This window comes from Colletes gigas, unplaced genomic scaffold, assembly GCF_013123115.1.
Source record: "Colletes gigas isolate AHSC1104 unplaced genomic scaffold, ASM1312311v1 Colletes_gigas_Sc00015, whole genome shotgun sequence".
NCBI classification, from domain to species: Eukaryota; Metazoa; Arthropoda; class Insecta; order Hymenoptera; family Colletidae; genus Colletes; species Colletes gigas.
Genome location: NW_025106644.1, coordinates 2812850 through 2831614, shown reverse-complemented (window position 1 = coordinate 2831614; position 18765 = coordinate 2812850). Strand labels below are relative to the sequence as shown.

Sequence of the window (18765 nt, the reverse complement as noted above, 5' to 3'; positions counted from 1 at the left end):
AGACAAATTATTAAACTACCAGGTTATTTCTTTTTTAATTTAAATCTAGATGCATTGATTTTGGGTTTTAAGGAATGATAAGTCCAGATACACTTCATCTGTTTATTTTTTAAGTTGCTAGCATAAGTCATACAGTCTCTTTGATAGTATTGATAATCTTATTCAATAGCTGATTTTTAAAACGGAGAAGTACGCGCCACTTCACGATTGCAGCGCCATCGTACGGTAGAACCCCCAAATTCGTTGAGAAGTATAGCTTGCTATTCTCCACACTAGATGGCGAATTCTGTACAAAAATATACCGCCACCCACGGCAGAACGCCCAAGTTTGTCGAGAAATGATTCACTATTCTTCACGTTAGATGGCGTACCAAATGCAATGCTATAATAAGACTGCAATTCGATCTACGACAGAATGCTCAAGCTTGTCGACAAATAGTTCGTTATCTTACACGCTAAATGATACTTCAAATTTTTATTTACTATTTAAATAAGCTTTGGTCTGTGCTTATTAAACAGACTGACGAATATAAGCTTCATGGGATGTGAAACAACGTGAAAAATTATATGCATGGACGAAGAAAAACAATTAGTAGGAATACGTTCCACTGTGGTGGAAAGTAAAGAATAGCGGTGTCCAGTACCGACATCAATAAACTATTTCTCGAAGGATTTGAGCATTTTGCAGGTGATGGTGAACCGTTTATAACTCAATTAAATTATTGAGAGTACTGAGTTGAAAACTCTGCTTGTCTATGCTTGCCATTGCTAGGTTCTACTTGTCTCTGTTTGTCTCTTCTAGCCCCTGCAGGCTTCTGCTGACCACTGCTGACATCTCTGACGTCATATTACAAATACTGCTAGCTACTGCAGCCCCCTCTGCTAACCCTGCTGGCCTCTGCTACTCCTTGCTTGCTTCTGAAGGCCTCTGCTTGCTTCTGCAGGCCCTTACTGGACTTTGTTGACCACTGTTGATATTTCTGACAACGTATAACGATTACAACTGGCTACTGCAGCTCCCTCTGCTACCCTTTGCTGGCCTCTACTACTCCTTGCTTGCTTCTGAAGGCTTCTGCTTGCTTCTGCAGGCCCCTGCTAGACTTTGCTGACCACTGCTGATACTTCTGACAACGAATAACGATTACTACTGGCTATTGCCATCCTCTCCCAGCCTCTGCTAACTACTGCTGACCACCACTTATATTTCTGACAACGTATAACGGTTACTACTGACTTCGACCAGCTTCTTCTGGCCTCTGCTTGCCTCTGCTGGTATCTGCATGCCCCTACTGATGGCTGACTTGAGTTAACAGGTAATATAAAAGATACGAGATACAAGGTACGACTACATGTCCTTTTGAATTTTCCTACAGGGCCTCCAGTGGCCTCTGCTGACCGCTGCTGACCACTCCTGTTACTTCCGACAACGCAAAACGAATACGACTGGCTATTGCTAGCCTTTCCCAGCCTCTGCAGGCCTCTGCTGACCACCACTTATATTACTGACAACGTATAACGACTACGACTGACTTCTGCCAGCCTCTGCTGGCCTCTACTGACCGCTGCTGACCACTCCGTATACTTCTGTCAACGTATAAGGATTACTACATGTTGCTGCTTGACCCAACTGGCCCCTACTTGCCTCTGCTGCCCTTTGCTGCCCTCTGCTGGCCTCTGCTGGCCTCTGCTGGCCCCTGCTGACCACTGCTGACCTTTATTGACAACTTCTGACTATGTATATATGTATTAAAGCTTTGTATAATGTAAATTTATGGCAATAAATGATATAATTTCAAAGAATTCTATGTGTTCTCATCATTTTTTACCTTCCTTTTCCTCTCCAAATCAATCCTTTAGTTATAGGATACGTGCCACCTCTTTGCAAGACCGCCAACATTTTAGAAAAATTCCGGGGACTTTGGAAATCCCGGATGGCCTTGACCTTGACCTTAAAATTCGTTCAAGGCCATCCGGATTTTAGAAAAATTTCGAACACTGAAAATCCGAATGGCCTTGAGCCAATTTCAAGGTCAAGGGCAAGGCCAAGGCCATCCGAATTTTAGAAAAATTCCGTAAACTTTAGAAATCCGGATGGCCTTGAGACAATTTCAAGGTCAAGGTCAAGGTCAAGGTCATCCAAATTTTGGAAATGTTCTGATCGCTTCGGGAATCCAATTTTAAACGAAAAAACGGTTTCTTATAACTAAGGGAGTGATTTGGAGTGGAAAAGAAAGGTAAAAATGATGATAACACATTGAATTCTTTGAAATTACATCACTTATTGCGATAATTTACATTATACAAAGCTTTAATACATATATATATCATGTCAGAAGATGTCAGCAACGGTCAGCAGTGGTCAGCAGTGGTCAGCAGTGGTCAGCTGACGTCAGGAGATGCTGGCAGAGGTCAGCAGGGGAGGCAAGTGGAGGCCAGTAGAGGCAAGAAGAGACCAGCAGGGGCAAGCACTAGCAAGTTGTAATCGTTATACGGTGTCAGAAACATCAGGGTTGGTCAGCAGTGGTCAGCAGAGGTCATCAGGATGCCAGCAGAGGTTGACAGAGGACAGCAGAGACTGGCAGAGGTCTGCAGATGCCAGCAGTACGTAGTAGCAGCCTTTATATGCTGTCCCAAGTTGTCAGGAGTCGTCTACTGTTCTAGCAGGGGCCAGCAGTGTTGTCAGCTGTAGTCACCAGGGGCCAGGAAGGACCAGTAGAACTTTGTAGAGGCCAACACAGGCTAGCAGAGGCCAGCAGAGGCCAGCAGAAGCCAACAGAGGGCAGCTATAGTCAGCAGCGATATGCAGACGTCGTCAACTGTGTGCAGCAGTGGTTAGCAAAGGCCAGCAGAGGCAAACCAAGGACAGCAGAGGCCATTAGTAGTTATCATATGTTGCTCAACTGGGATCCTAGGACTCAAGATCCATGCATTTATATTTATACTAAAAAATAAACAACTGTGCAGTTTAATAACTTCTCTCAGTTTTAATTATTTGCGCCCACTGTTCCTTTGCTTCATGTTTCCTATCTTAAATACAAGTATCTGTGCCGTATAAGACGTTAACATTGCATGTCCAGGCGTCTAAACCAGCACGAAACTAGGCGTCTAAATCAAGCTAATTCCATCTAATTCCTAAACACTAATCTTTTATTAAACAATTACTCGACCCAGATTGTCGACTCTACTTTGTTATTTGATTCGAGTTTATGTGACAGCAAGAGGCATACTTTACGTTTGATGAAAATTACATGGATAGTTACTACTCATTTGTACAGCTATTCCCCGTTTCCGTTAGCCCGCGTGTAGCTGGAAATCCACGCTCCTCGTCCACGGGAATTGCAAACATTATTGTTATTCACTGTGCCATCGAGCTAATTCCATTTGTTTCACCCGAGCAAGCAAACAAGTAAATAGAATACACTATGGATCCGGGCGGTCGGGGCTGTTTTTGTTCGCGAAGCTGGGGCAACGACCTACATCCGAGCAGATGATGATCCCACACCGCCTCCAGCCATCAACCCTTCGCACAGGGAACGGCCCCGGAGTTTTACAACTCCGCTTCCAGGAGTAACGTGAACATCGCGACCCTCTGTGTAGGATCAAATCCTCGATTCCCTTGTAACGCTATTTACCCCCTCTCTTCCCACAGTTCTGGAATTATTTCTCAGCCAAAGGAACCCGTGGGAGCTGGAAACTTGGCGATTAGACTATAGACTCCTCGACTTAACCTCTAAACTGGACATCTTCTCGCTAGGGACCATTACTCCTCATCGTTCATTGCAATTATTCCTCAATTGTTCTAAAAATTTGTAGAATCACTCTCCAAAGAAGATAACACTTATGATGTGTTTCTATTTTTGAGGTTACAGTTTCCCCCAAAACAAAAATGGCGTCTATTGAAAAAATGGCCCGCGTTTAACCTCCACTTTGGAGGATCGACGGGATTTCGGAGGCATCGACCGACGTCTGGCGGGCGGGGGATGAAAAAAGCGTTCGGTCAGGATAACAAGGACGAGGTGGGGGACGGCGGACGACGCGAGATGGTCGGTCGGTGGACGCGGCATAGAGACGGCGGGGCTGCTCGGAGAGCGTCGAGGCGGCTACCACGTGGATCAATACCGATGAGGGTGGTAGGCAGGCGGCTCCACTGTCCGCGAGTAACAGTATGCTCGCGCCGCGGATACGCGCCGCACGCTCGAGCATTCGCGGACAGTTCGCCAGCGGGGCCTCGAACGGCAACGAGATCCGTCGCGTAACCTCAACTATTCCGTCGTTCCTTCGAATCCGCCGACTATTTCGACCGCCCTATCGGAGAAACGATGACACCCAGCCGTGATCCGGAGAGAAACCTCGAGGTCCGTTCAACTTTCCTCCCGGTGATTCACCCTAGAGTCTCTCCCACCGACACTGACACCTGTCAGGACCTTCTCTTTCTCGAGTTCTGTTAGACAAATTTACCGCTGTTTGGGGACGAATCTTTTTTTTAGAGCTCTCTGGAAAACGTTTGCTCGGATGATTATTGTTTGGGGGATTGTAGGGTAATAGAGATGTTGTTTGTAATTTGTGCAATGGGGAAAGTAAAATAGAGATATTGTAGGTGATATTGGTGAGATTTGAGTTATTTGTTATGGCACAGGGGTTTAAAGTGCAAAGAATTATTCAAATTAAAAAATTTTTTTTGTCAAATTAAAAAAGCAAAAATTGAATAGGGGTAAATTGTGCAATGAGGGAAAAGTAAAAATTGAATAGAAAAATTGTAAAAAATATTGGAGGGATCTTTTTGTAGATAACATTTGGGACCAGGAGGAGTGAATTGGAGTATTTTTAGGTTATTTGTTATAGTATAAGGGTGAAAATGCAAAGAACTATTCAAATTAAAAAATTTTTTTTGTCAAATTAATGAAGCAAAAATTGAATAGAAAAATTGTAAAAAAATATTGGAGGGATCTTTTCGTAGATAACACTTGGGACCAGGAGGAGTGAATTGGAGTATTTTTAGGTTATCTGTTACTGTACAAAGAGTCAAGGTGATTAGTCAAATTAATGTAGTAATTGGAGGAGAATTTATGGTGGACTAAAGATATAAAATAGAAGCATCATAGAAATGAAATAAAAATTAATTATTATACAAGAACTATATATGTATAGTGCATAGAAAAGATCTAAAATAATTCTGTTAGTATTTTTCTCATTTCCAAGTCTCTACTATACAATAAAAATTGCATTTTTTCAAAGAGAATAAAATATAAAAATAATAAATAAATTTCAATTTTTTGTTCTCTTAGACTCGAATATTATCTAAATAGAGATCGAAGAAATTGCTTTGATTTGATCTAATTTTTGAGTTTTCTTTTATTAGGAGCAAATGAGACACTTTTTAGAATTTTTAAATAATGTTTGAAAGATCTAGACACGTGAAAATATTATTGTTTGGTCTGATTTCTGCGTCTGCCATCGTCAACAACCCAGATAAGGCGTTATCTGGCACGATTGTACGCGAAAATATTCAAATCGAACGCAGAGTATTTCATTTCTAACGAATTTTAATAAAATTCAAAATTTACACTGAAAGAATTTTTTAAAAGACAGATATCACTTTTGATAAATTTTTGCTGATTGAAAAGAGCGCTTGAGAATTTTTAGAACGTGTTTAAATATTCTGAAACGATTAATTTTAGTTATATTTAAAAAACGAATAAAATATGAACAATTGTTAACGAAATATTTCAGACCTGGGAACAATTTTAATGGGGGATTCTAGAGACCAAAATAAAACGAAAATCAAGAATACTAATTTGTCGATTGAGGCTTCGTTAAAAAGTTATTAACAGTTGCACCTTTAGATGCGCAACTTGTGTAACTTTTACAGACTCAACTGTTCATAACTTTTTAACGAAGCCTCAATTGAGAAATTAGTATTCTTGATTTTCGTCTTATTTTGGTCTCTAGAATTCCTCAGTAAAATTTTTTTCCAGGGGTAGCCGAACGTCCTGTATATCACTTTTATTAATCATTAGACTCCAGGTCCGAAGTAACATGTATCCACGTTGAAATCTCCAAAGTGGAATTCCCCAGCCACGGTCAGACACGTGAAGATATCGAGCTCGTGTTTTCCAGAGAAAAATGATCTTCGTGTTGGGTCAGACATTACAGCCAGGGGAAAAATTACTCGACACTATCGTACTCCATTCTACTCGTATCCTCAATACGAGGCTATTCTTCCTCTCTTCGTGCTGTACAATCTTCCATCTTTTCACGAGACATTCTATAGAAGTCTAAATGTTCTCTGATGTGGAAGAATAATTAAAATTCCAAAGACAACAATACATGCATTGCTCACAGTCTTCAGAAATTAAACAACAAAATTAAAAAAATAAACATATAAATGAATATAAAAATAAGTATAAAAATCAATAGTATATATTTTTCACAAAAATGAAACTACAAAATTTTTTAAATAAAAAAAGGTATAAAAGCAATTAATGTAAATAGTAATAATTGTCCTAACGATATGAACAATAAAAGAAATTCTCAATATTAATATAACAATGGTGACAAAAATAATTTTCTTTTCATTTTAAGAACATTTGGGCTTCTGATTAATGAAACATGGCTGACAAGAGACAAAGAAAATTTCTGGATATATTTTCCATCTTTTCGTTCATTTATCATTCCAGCAAGCGATCCTGCGCCCCTGGGGAAGGTGAAAGGACGTTCCTGTGGGAGACACCCGGGAGCCAGTGATCGAGATCTCGTCCCTATTTCGATCAGCGCGCCGACGTGCAAATTTTCCGCGCGGCGATGTGGACCGCCTGATAGAGATCGCGATCTCGCGTCGAGAGGATACAAAAAATCGCGATCGATAGCCAACTGTTCGAGTCTGTCTTCCTGCGACACAGAGGGTGAGTATTATTTACTTATTTTTACTTTTAAGTTAAAGCAAACTGAATTTTTGAAAAATTGGAAAATTAACAACAATAGTGAACAATAGATTTTGTTGTGTATGACAAAAATTACCTTTTTTCTTTCACAAAGTCTTCTGATGAGGGCTAGAAACTGTGGGGAAAACATTGCAAAGAAAATTGAGGTCAAAGTCTACGCCAATGCCAAAAGAGCAATCTTTCTTTCTTCATGCAATACACGAATTAACTGAAATTTAAGAAACATTGATATGGGAAAGAATGGAATTAATGTAGCAAAGTAAGAATTAAATTTATGGATTCTTTACCTCTCCAGGAACGGTTTTTTTTTCTTTTTTTGGGTCTATTTATTATTGACAGTAATTATAATTATAAAAAAAAAAACTAAACGTCCACATATGTGGCCAAGGGCGTCAAAATGATAAAATTATTAATATTTACGTCTTCAAATTCTCCCAATAAGAACTACAAAACTGGAAGGGAAACGTTGCAGAAAAAATTGAGATCGAAGTCTACGCCAATGCCAAAGGAACAATCTTTCTTCCCCCATGCAATACAAGAATTAGCTGAAATTTGAGAAACATTGATAAGGGAAAGAATGGAGTTAATGCAGCAAAGTAAGAATTAAATTTATGGATTCTTAAAATTATTAATATTTACGTCTTCAAATTCTCCCAATAAGAACTACAAAACTGCAGGGGAAACGTTGCAGAGAGAATTTAGATTAAAGTTTACGCCAATGTCAGAGGGACAATCTTTTTTTCTCCATGCAATACACGAATTATCTTTTAAAAAACAATGATATAGGAAACAATCCAGCAAAGTGAGCGTTAAATTCATGGATTCTTGACATTATTAATATTCACTCCTCTCCTTTGTACTATTTATTTAAAAAAGAATTTCCCCTTACATTTGACAATAAATAAATTAATTGTGTCATAATATAATAAAATATCAGTTTCCACATAAAGTTAACAGTAATAAGGGCTAGAAACTGTGGGGAAAACGTTGCACAAAAAATTGAGATCAAAGTCTACGCCAATGCCAAAGGGACAATCTTTCTTTTTTCATGCAATACACGAATTAACTGAAATTTAAGAAACATCGAGATAGAATGAAAATAATGCAGAATAGTAACGCAAATTACAAAATTAAATTATCATGAATAGTAAAGTAGCCTTTGGAAATTATTATTAAACATTTGCAACTTCTACCTAGTGTCTATTTATTACATAAAACTATTAAACTGCAAACTAAATTTTATTCAATCATCTGAAATAAAAAGAACCAAAACACTGTTATAATCAGTGTAGTACATTAATCATATATTTATTGGAGCAAATATACCACTCTCGTGACCCCAGTGAGGTGCACAGACTGTCGTCAACTGCAGGGGGCCATCCACAAGCCAGCTTACGATATTTTCGTTTTATGAAATAATATTGTGTTTATGAAACATGAAAAAAGAAATTACACGAGTCTCGAGCATTCGATCGCCATACAATCGTTCATTATCATAACAACGAAGGCTAATCACCTGGGAATCTGCATCGAATCAGTGGCAACCGGTTGGCTCTGGTTTCGAGCGGTCGTCGACGTTCTATCGAAACGCGTCGTTGTTTTGCAACGATACGATCGAAGAATTTTCATAGTTGGAAAAATATCGCGCGCCTCGATCGCGACACGTGTTTATCCACGGCCGTACGTACGATAGAGCCGAGGGGGGGTCTCGTAAATATCGCGCTTAACGGTAATGGGGAAAACGCAACCGCTCCGAAAAGTTCGCTGTTTGAGGATGAATTAGCGAGACGTTGCGGAGTGCGGCGCAAATAGACGACGCGATATCAATTTCTCTGCGCAAACGTTTGCGGATTACGCGCGAATTGAACGCGTCTATTTGCACTGCACACGTGCCCCGGGTGCCTACTCGATTTCCTTCGCGTCCAACAGCACTCTTAGAGTCGATTTTTAATCGTGGAAATCACAATAACATCTCTTTTATTTGTTATTTTGGTATATGGTATTATGTACCTAGAAGAAATTGGGAAATTGAAGGGAAGAGTAGATTTTGTTGTGTGTGACCATTTAATTAGACAAAAGTTATCTTTTTTCTTTCACAAAGTCTTCTGATGAGGGCTAGAAACTGCGGGGAAAACGTTGCAGAAAGAATTGAGGTCAGTGTCTACGCCAATGCAAAAGGGGCAATCTTTCTTTCCTCATGCAATACACGAATTAGCTGAAATTTTAGAAGCATTGATATGGGAAAGAATGGAATTAATGCAGCAAAGTAAGAGTTAAATTTATGGATTCTTGACATTATTAATATGTACGTCTTCAAAGTCTTCCAATAAAAACTACAAAACTATAGTCTACGCCAATGACAGAGGAACAATCTTTCTTTCTCCATGCAATACACGAATTAGCTTTTAAAAAACAATAATATAGGAAACAATCCAGCAAAGGGTTAAATTTATAGATTCTTGACACTAATATACACCCCCCTTCTCTGAATTATTTATTTAAAAAAGAATTTCCCCTTGCATTTTACCATAAATAAATTAACAGTGGCATAATATAATAAAATATCAGTTTCCACATAAATTTAACAGTAATAAGGGCTAGAAACTGCAGGGGAAAACGTTGCAGAAAGAATTGAGATCAAAATCTACGCCAATGCCAAAGGGACAATCTTTCTTTCTCCATGCAGTACACGATAGAATTAGCTGAAATTTAAGAAACATGGATATGGCAAGGAATCCAGCAAAGTAAGAGTTAAATTGATAGATTCTTGTAATAATTAATATTTACCAGTCACGATGCTGGTGACTCCTGACATTTCACTTGACTTTTCCTTTTTAAATTCGACCCGACTCGCGTGCGGAGGCTCGTTAGCGTACACGCACCGTTCATTAGACGGTTAATACGAGTGATAAATTCTGTTCGAATTCGCACGTACGACGTTAATTTATCGGCCGGAGCCGCGGTGCATTACGAGACGACGGGGCAACGCTTCCGACCGCGGCGTCGTGCCACAACAAACTACACGACCGAAATTGGAAACGAGGTCTGATCCGGACCCGGCGTTGATCGGTGGCTTCCAATTAGAACTACGAATAATCGACGGCAGAATGCTCGTTAACGAGCTCGAATAATCCACGTTGATTGGCCTTGAAGTACTCCTACACACCCTTAATTTTATATTCTAAAATTCAAAAAAAATTCAAAAAATATTACAAAAATTATTTAGAATTAAACTTATTGAATTAAATTTTCATTTGAGTACTCCTTCACACCCTCAATTTTATATTCTAAAATTCAAAAAAAATTAAAAAAATATTACAAAAATTATTTAGAATTAAAATTATTGGATTAAATTTTCATTTAACAATCTACAGGTTATTGCAAATATTATTATAGTTTTTTTTACATGTTACGTACACTATTATGCAAAAAAAAAATATGTTTTATTTTTCTGTGGGTATTCCAGAAAAATGTATGCATTCGCGTGAATTCGTCTCATTATACATTTAGGGCGTTCCTACAAAGAATACGGAACACTACTCGTTATCGCACACTCGAGATAAACTGGCAAGCCTGATTGTGTACGACGACAAAGATAACAACAGAAGACGCCGACGGAGTTATTTCGAGTGTGATTATTATCGATAAACCTGTAAAAAGCTTTGAATCCAACCATTCCCCCCGGGGGGATCACGCGATTCCGTTTCCTTCGAAAACCACCGAGACAAGATGGAGGACTGAGGACTCTATACTAAATGCAAATTGATTTCATACGGAGGGGAGGAGCGCTTGATTTAACCAATAATAATAACGACTATTCTGTGCGATTTTTCCCCTTTCTGTAAGAAGATTTACTAAATACAATTTCATATATACGCGTTCTCTACTAGATTCTTTTAATCTAGTTTATTATTTATTTATAACGAAGCATACGAGGCTTGTATAATATTGAAACATTATACAATATAATTTCATCCATCTAAGAATTGGTTATTTTTTTTATTAGTAATAATTAAAACACTAAAAGATAGGTGGTTATAATAATATAAATGTAATCATCAAATCAATTCGGTAATACGCGAGGTTTTCCCTGAGCGGTCACCCAATCCCAAAGTGCTGTACTTGACCGCGCCCAAATGCAGCTGAACGTGGACGATCGGACGAGCCACCATTGTCTCCAGCGTCCCAAAACCATCCACAAGTTTTAGGTTAAATTTACACCTTTAAATATCTCAATGTATAACAAAGTGGACTTACATTAATTTTAAAAAGCATATTTATAAAATATTCGATTTAAAAGACTGGGAAAATCCACTTTCCAAGAAGGTTAAAAATAAAACAAACTCAATAGAAACTCGTTGACATTAAACACTCTTATAATAAAACAACTGATCTATCGAACACTTTAAACTAAAAGTAAATAGGTTTTTTAGTTTTTTCTATATTCTAAACAAGACTATCTCAAGTATACATGTAGCAGTGTTTACTAAAATATGCATCGTTCAAGTTAAAAATAAATCTGAACATTCTTACAATAACGCAACTTATCTATCATGCATTTTAAAATAAAATTAAATAAGTCTGTTAGTTCATCGAATATTTTGTTTTAAATAAAATTGTCCCAATTGTATTGACTGTGCTTACTGAAAAGTGCACTTTTCGAAAAAATTAACAATAAAATAAATAAGTATCGTAGAAACGCATTGGTACTGAATATTACTACAATAAAACATCTATCGAACATTCTAACCTAAAAATAAATAAGTAATTTACGTTTGCCTATATCCTGCCCCAAACTAAACTGTCCCAATTGTACAGCAGTGCTCACTGAAGAGTGCACTATTCAAGAAAGTTAACAACAAACCTAATAAACATACTAGAAACTTATTAACACTAATTTTTACTATAAAACTGATCCATCGAATGTTCTAACCTAAAACTAAAAAAGTAATTTATTTTTGCCTATATCCTGCCCCAAAGAAGATCATCCCAACTGTACAGCAGTGCTGTAACCTCCCAATATTCCAATATGGCGGCCTCTGGGTAGATCTTTCGGGGCTTTACTAGCCCCAACAGAGGTTACCAATGACGATTTACTCGATCGTCGAAGAATTTTGGGCAGATTTCGAGCAGGCGGTGGATTATCCAAGCCTGGAGATTGCTTATCAGCTCGAAACTCGGTAGCTGATGCCGGTCGAGCGTGTGTGGCCACCGATCGACCCGCGCCCGCCGACTGCCGTCGATCACACAGGATGGAAGACCTTCGGAACGCAAACACGGCGGTGTCAGCTGGTAGTAAACAGTTGATCGGCGATCATCGCGCTGCTTAGACGTACGTAAACGCGCGTGTAAACCGCGTAACGCGCGCGAGTGGCGATCACCGGGGACCGACGAGCGTCCGTCTGGCTGGCAAGCGTGTGTGCAATTCACGCCCACGGAGGAAATCAACCCTATTGTTCGGGTTCCCAGCAACCTCTTCCCCGCCAATCGTCGACTGTCATCGAAGGAACCACGTCTAACATGAATCTGGACAGCCACAAGTACACTTTTCTTCTCAGTTCCCTTTCGTTCGTCCATTCGTCGCGCGCGATCAGGGCGCGGGAAAATTTGAAATAATTCGACACTAAACGAGTAAATACCGAAATATTCGCGTAAGTAAATACCGAAAAATGTTGAAATATCATTAAATACTTAAATCACGAGTGAATACTATTTTCTACTTACGAAAATAAGACATAGAAATTTTTAAACTAAACATATGAAAGATTGAAGGACAAAAATGTCTCATTTGCGATACTATTAGTTGTAATTATTCTAAATACTGTGAATTATTATTGGAATACTTATTTACTATTTTTTCACGGTCCTCCACGTGTTCCATTTATCGTTTATCGATCGTAGATCGATGGAAAATTGAGGAAAACGTCGTTCGATGTTTTCTCTGCGTCGTTCACGGTCGAACGATTAATTGTTGGCGATTGTGGTCACTAGATCGGTGACTAACGATCGGAGGGGACTCGGACATGATTAACATACTAATCACGGAACGATTACGGCCTTTTTACTAGCGATTTCGTCGAACATGTTTCGTGAAACGTTAACTCTTTTGTTTTTAATTTGTTTAATAAAATTTAATTTCTTTTGATTTTATTTTTTTTTTTTATGTAGATTTTAATAAATTGCAAATTTCTGAAGTATTGTTTAACAGAGATCCATGTAGCATAATATTAAAATATACTATAGTTGTTAGTGTCAATTTCCAATTTCACTTTTGTTTTTATAATTTCTGATAAAATCCAGAGTTACAAGTAGCTGATAAGCGATTGAAGATTACAAAAGTGGCTCGTAATTGAAGATTAATGTTGAGTAATAAAGTTATTTCTCGCAACGAGTCGTGAAAGATAATGGGTTACAGCCAAATTGCGATTAGTGTCTAATAAGATGGCCGAAGGTCTCTGAAAGCGTAAGTAGGATGCAAATTCGCGATGACCGTGGGGGTCATTCCGCGACTGGAGTCTTTTTCAAAGATTTATCGCTATCTCTCGACCGATGAAAACTACAGAGACATCTTATCTCCTCGTTGACGTCGTCTTTTGTTTCTGGAACAGGAAACGACCGTAGATCGACGCGCACGATTCACGAATCAGCTGTTTTTATCGTTCGATTAGATATAATTATTTATTATTACGTATTAAAACTAAACATCGAATGCAACAAACGTGAACTGTGCAGAGAAAATTGGGAAAAACCCAGAAATATATTTCCTCTATGATATTCATTAACTTGGCTGACAGAAATGAATATTAATTAGTAATGTGTCATAGTCATTTGCAATTACAAATACTAAACTTCCTCGTTTTAGGAATATTATTACTGTTCACATTGTGCCTTTCATTTCGTCGCCATCTTTGTTTTTAATATTCTCCATAACCTCAATTTTTATGTTTATGTTCTTGATGTATTAACTATACAATATGTATTAACAATAAATTCTATCAATATATATGAATCACTATATTCAAAGACTAAATATTCATCATTTTCCCATAAGTCTTTGCATGCATTTCATTTCGTCGCCATCTTTGTTGTTGACACTTTCACCTAACCTTGTTTTTTAACATACATTTACCATATATTCATCAGGCATTTGATATGATCTAAGATAGTATATTTCTTTAACAATTTTAAATTTTATGGATAAAAATTAATCACTATAATTAATTTTGCATATATTTATCACACAAGTTTTTGAAGAAATTATATAAAATCGCCACAAGTGTAAATTATAACCTAAAACGATACAAAAGCAACATTGTATAATAATTACTCCAGGTAAATAGGGAAAAAGCTAGAAATATATTTCTTGTAGGATATTCATTAACTTGGCTGACAGAAATGAATATTAATTAGTAATTTGTCATAGTCATTTGCAATCACAAATACAAAACTTCCTCGTTTTAGGAATATTATTACCATTCACGTTGTGCCTTTCATTTCGACGCCATCTTTGTTTTTAATATTTTCTCTAACCTCAATTTTTACATTTATGTTCTTGATGTATTAACTATACAATATGTATTAATAATAAATTCTATTAATATATATGAATCACTATATTCAAAGACTAAATATTTCATCATTTTCCCATAAGTCTTTGCATGCATTTTATTTCGTCGCCATCTTTGATGTTGACACTTTCGCCTAACCTTGTTTTTTAACATACATTTACCATATATTCATCTGGCATTTGATATGATCTTAGATAATATATTTCTTTAACAATTTTAAATTTTATGAACAAAGATGAATCACTATAATTAATTTTGCATATATTTATCACACAAGTTTTTGAAGTGTGGCGGCCAAGGCACCACATACGCCTTAGCCGTTCGAAGCCGCTACAATGTATGGTTGCACACGAGACGATGGTTGCACACGAGACGATGGTTGCACACGAGACGACCAGAGCCGCGTGAGCCGAAAAGCCGTTGTCGTCGTCTCTGACCGTCTTTTGTTTTTGAAGGCCTCTTGGTACGGTGGCGATGATCGTACCAGAGAGTCGAGCGTAACCCGCACCACGAGTCACGTCGTTGTACGACAGCAACAATAAAATTGTGCGGAACGGAACAGAGCGGAGTCATTATCTTCCCGATCCCACATTGGTGACCCCGACGTGATCTCGCCGCGCAAGTAAAGTTTTTTTTAAGAAAATTTGGACATTTTTCGTATACGGACAATATTAGTTAGGGTAGAGAAATAAGTGTATAGTGTTAAGGACATAAGAAAAGGACACGGTCTGACAAATAGTAAGCGCGGTGTGTGTGTGCGGTGAAACTATTTTTTTTTTGTGACCAAGACTGGTAAAATGACTGACCCTAACGTTAACGCAGGGACATCCGCGGGTGTGCCGTTGGCAGTTGATCGCGTCGCTGTACGGATACCCGAGTTTTGTCCGGGAGACCCGGAGATGTGGTTTTCAATGGTAGAGAGAAGTTTTGAGGTATCCAATGTAACGTCGGAGACCACGAAATTCGGGTACATTCTCGGCGCGTTAAGTGCGCGACACGCCGCGGAAGTAAGAGACATTATCATGAATCCCCCGGCCGCGGATCCGTACACGACGCTAAAAAATGAGTTTATTCGCCGGCTTAGTGCTTCGCAGGAACAGAAAACGCGACGGTTATTGGAACACGAGGAAATCGGGGACAGAAAACCGTCCCAATTTCTTCGTCACCTGCGCGGATTGGCCGGTACGGCTTTTTCGGACGGTGTATTGCGGACGCTTTGGATGGGCCGGCTACCTGCTAATATGCAGGTGATTTTATCCACGCAGCGGGACACCCCGCTGGATAAGGTAGCAGAGTTGGCAGACGCTGTCGCGGATACGATGACACCGCGGGTACACGTCACGGAGGCCGCGACTACGGGCGTATCTGCATCCTGCCAAATACCCCCGCCGGGCCCGAGCATCGAGGCCATGTTAAACATTAAGATGTCACAATTGGCTCTTTCCTTGAGGCAGGAAATTTCTGCCATCCGTGAATCCTTGGTGGACCAGGGGCAATCTTCCCGTCGCAGGTGGACCCACCGAAATCATCCAAACTCGCGCTACCGCAGACGATCTCTATCGCGATCGCGAGAGCGGCCCGCGGGAGGACAAATGGACCATCAAGGGAAATGCTGGTACCATTGGCGGTTCGGTCCGGCCGCGCAGAGGTGCGTTGCACCGTGCAATTGGAACGCCACGGATCAGGGAAACGACCTGGGGAGTCGTTGATGGCGGCCAGCGACACAAATCCAGCATCACGCCGCCTCTTCATCTTAGACAACAGCTCGAAGACGGAATTTTTAGTGGATACCGGGGCCGATTTGTGCGTTTTTCCGCGCCGCCTGCTAGGCGGATTGCGAGAAAGATCGGAGTACCAGCTGGCGGCGGCGAATGGGAGTGTAATTAACACCTACGGGACAGTGTCGTTAAACCTGCACCTCGGCCTACGACGGGATTTCGTGTGGCGATTCGTGGTTGCGGATGTTACAAAACCCATAATCGGGGTAGACTTTCTCGATCACTTCGATCTTATGGTGGACATCCGCAATCGTCGCCTCGTCGATCGGACCACGTCGTTAACGGTCCGCGGAACACGAGCCGAGGATGAAACGCCGTCGGTGAAGACAGTAGCAGGGACTACCGTTTACCACCAGCTCCTGATGCAGATGCCGGAACTTACACGGCCTAGCGGCACCCCGATGAGGACTACGCACCAAACGGTGCATTACATCGAGACAACCCCTGGACCACCCGTTTCCAGCAAGCCGCGGCGGCTTGCACCGGACCGGCTCAGGGCTGCCCAGAAGGAGTTCGACGCGATGGTGAAGATGGGCATCGCTTGTCCTTCGAAGAGCGCGTGGTCAGCACCCCTTCATATGGTTCCGAAGAAGGGCGAAGAAGCTTGGAGGCCTTGCGGTGACTATAGAGCGTTAAACGCACGGACAATTCCCGACCGATACCCCGTGCGTCACATTGAGGATTTTGCGCAACAACTGAGTGGCAAAAAGGTATTTTCCACAATAGATCTCGTCCGAGCTTATAATCAGATTCCGGTTGCGTCGGAAGACGTCGGAAAAAACGGCCATTACAACGCCGTTCGGGCTTTTTGAATTCCCGTACATGTCGTTCGGGTTACGAAATGCCGCGCAAACATTTCAGCGCTTTATCGACGAAATTTTACGCGGTTTCGATTTTTGTTACGCGTATATAGACGACATTTTGGTCGCCTCAGAATCCCAAGCCGATCACCTGCGCCATTTAGAATTATTATTTAAACGATTAAAAGATTATGGCATTGTTGTTAATCCGAATAAATGCACGTTCGGACAGGAAGAAGTTAAATTTCTAGGCTATCGGGTAAATGAAAGCGGCACTCAACCTTTGCCCGGCAAGGTACAAGCCATAAAGTCATTTCCCCTTCCGAAAAACGCGAAGGATTTGAGGCAGTACTTGGGAATGCTTAATTTTTACCGCCGTTTTATCCCAGATGCCGCTCGCTTTCAAGCACCCTTGAACGACCTTCTAGCCGGCAATTTAAAGGGCAAGACCTCGATAGCCTGGACTTCGGAAGCGCGTCAGGCTTTCGAAAATACCAAAAATAGTTTAGCAAACGCAACCCTGCTTTCTCATCCTGCGGTCAACGCTCCATTGTCGGTTACCTGCGATGCTTCTGATTACACCGTAGGAGCTGTTTTACATCAGTGCGTCGGCAACGAACGACAACCATTAGCATTCTTTTCTAAGAAATTAGGATCTGCCGAAAAGAAGTATTCAGCTTACGACCGGGAACTACTTTCTATCTATTTAGCAATAAAACATTTCAAACATATGCTCGAAGGCAGACATTTCACGATTTTTACAGACCATAAACCCATAACTTTCGCTTTCAAACAGAAATTAGATAAATGCTCTCCTCGACAATTCCGATACCTAGATTACATTGCGCAATTCTCTACAGATATTCAACATATTTCCGGTAAAGACAACGTCGTTGCCGATGCACTGTCCAGAGTGGAAACGGTTAACCACTCGATTAATTTCGAAGAATTGGCAAAATCGCAAGCCCAGGATGAGGAGTTGCAGCGGTTGTTGAATAGCGAATCTAGCCTGCGATTACGCAAAGTCTCGTTGCCTGGCACGTCTTCCGAAATTTTTTGCGATATTTCGACTAAGAATGTAAGACCTTATGTCACCCCTCCTTTCCGACGCGCAGTTTTTAATATGTTACATGTATTATCACATCCAGGTATTAACGCGACGATCAAGCTCATAACGCAACGTTATGTTTGGCCGTCGATTAAAAGAGATGTTCGCACGTGGACACGTTGCTGTATACCGTGCCAAAGATCAAAAATTTCCCGTCATGTGACTGCACCATTGGCTACATTTGTTAAACCTTCTGCGCGATTCGAACACATTCATTTAGACATAGTAATTTTACCGGTGTCCGAAGGTTTCAGGTATTGTCTGACCTGTGTAGACAGATATACGCGGTGGCCGGAAGCCTTCCCCATGGTCGATCAGGAGGCCCAAACCGTAGCTCGAACCTTTTATGACGGTTGGGTAGCGCGGTTTGGTGCTCCCGTACGGATTACCACCGATCAGGGTAGGCAATTCGAATCCAAATTATTTTTTGCGCTGAACAATTTAATTGGATCCACACGCCTTCGCACAACGGCGTATCACCCAGCGGCCAATGGGATGGTAGAGCGTTTTCACCGACAGCTCAAGTCGGCTATAAGGTGCCACGGATCCGACAAGTGGACAGAAATACTT

At 40.3% G+C, this 18765-nt stretch overlaps 1 protein-coding gene across 4 annotated transcripts in view; it reads left to right on the top strand.

The window, feature by feature from the left end:
- The first annotated feature begins 6686 nt into the window (after positions 1-6686).
- The window catches only part of LOC122399821 (sodium bicarbonate cotransporter 3), a 56881-nt gene continuing 44802 nt past the window's right edge, over positions 6687-18765 (top strand). Inside the window, exon 1 of one of the 4 annotated variants that reach the window (XM_043400809.1) lies at positions 6687-6902. The gene's annotated coding sequence lies outside the window, so the exon portion shown is untranslated. Of the gene's footprint in view, positions 6903-12228; positions 12593-18765 lie in introns of those variants that run through there. The other 3 variants (XM_043400802.1, XM_043400808.1, XM_043400803.1) reach the window with 3 other exon arrangements.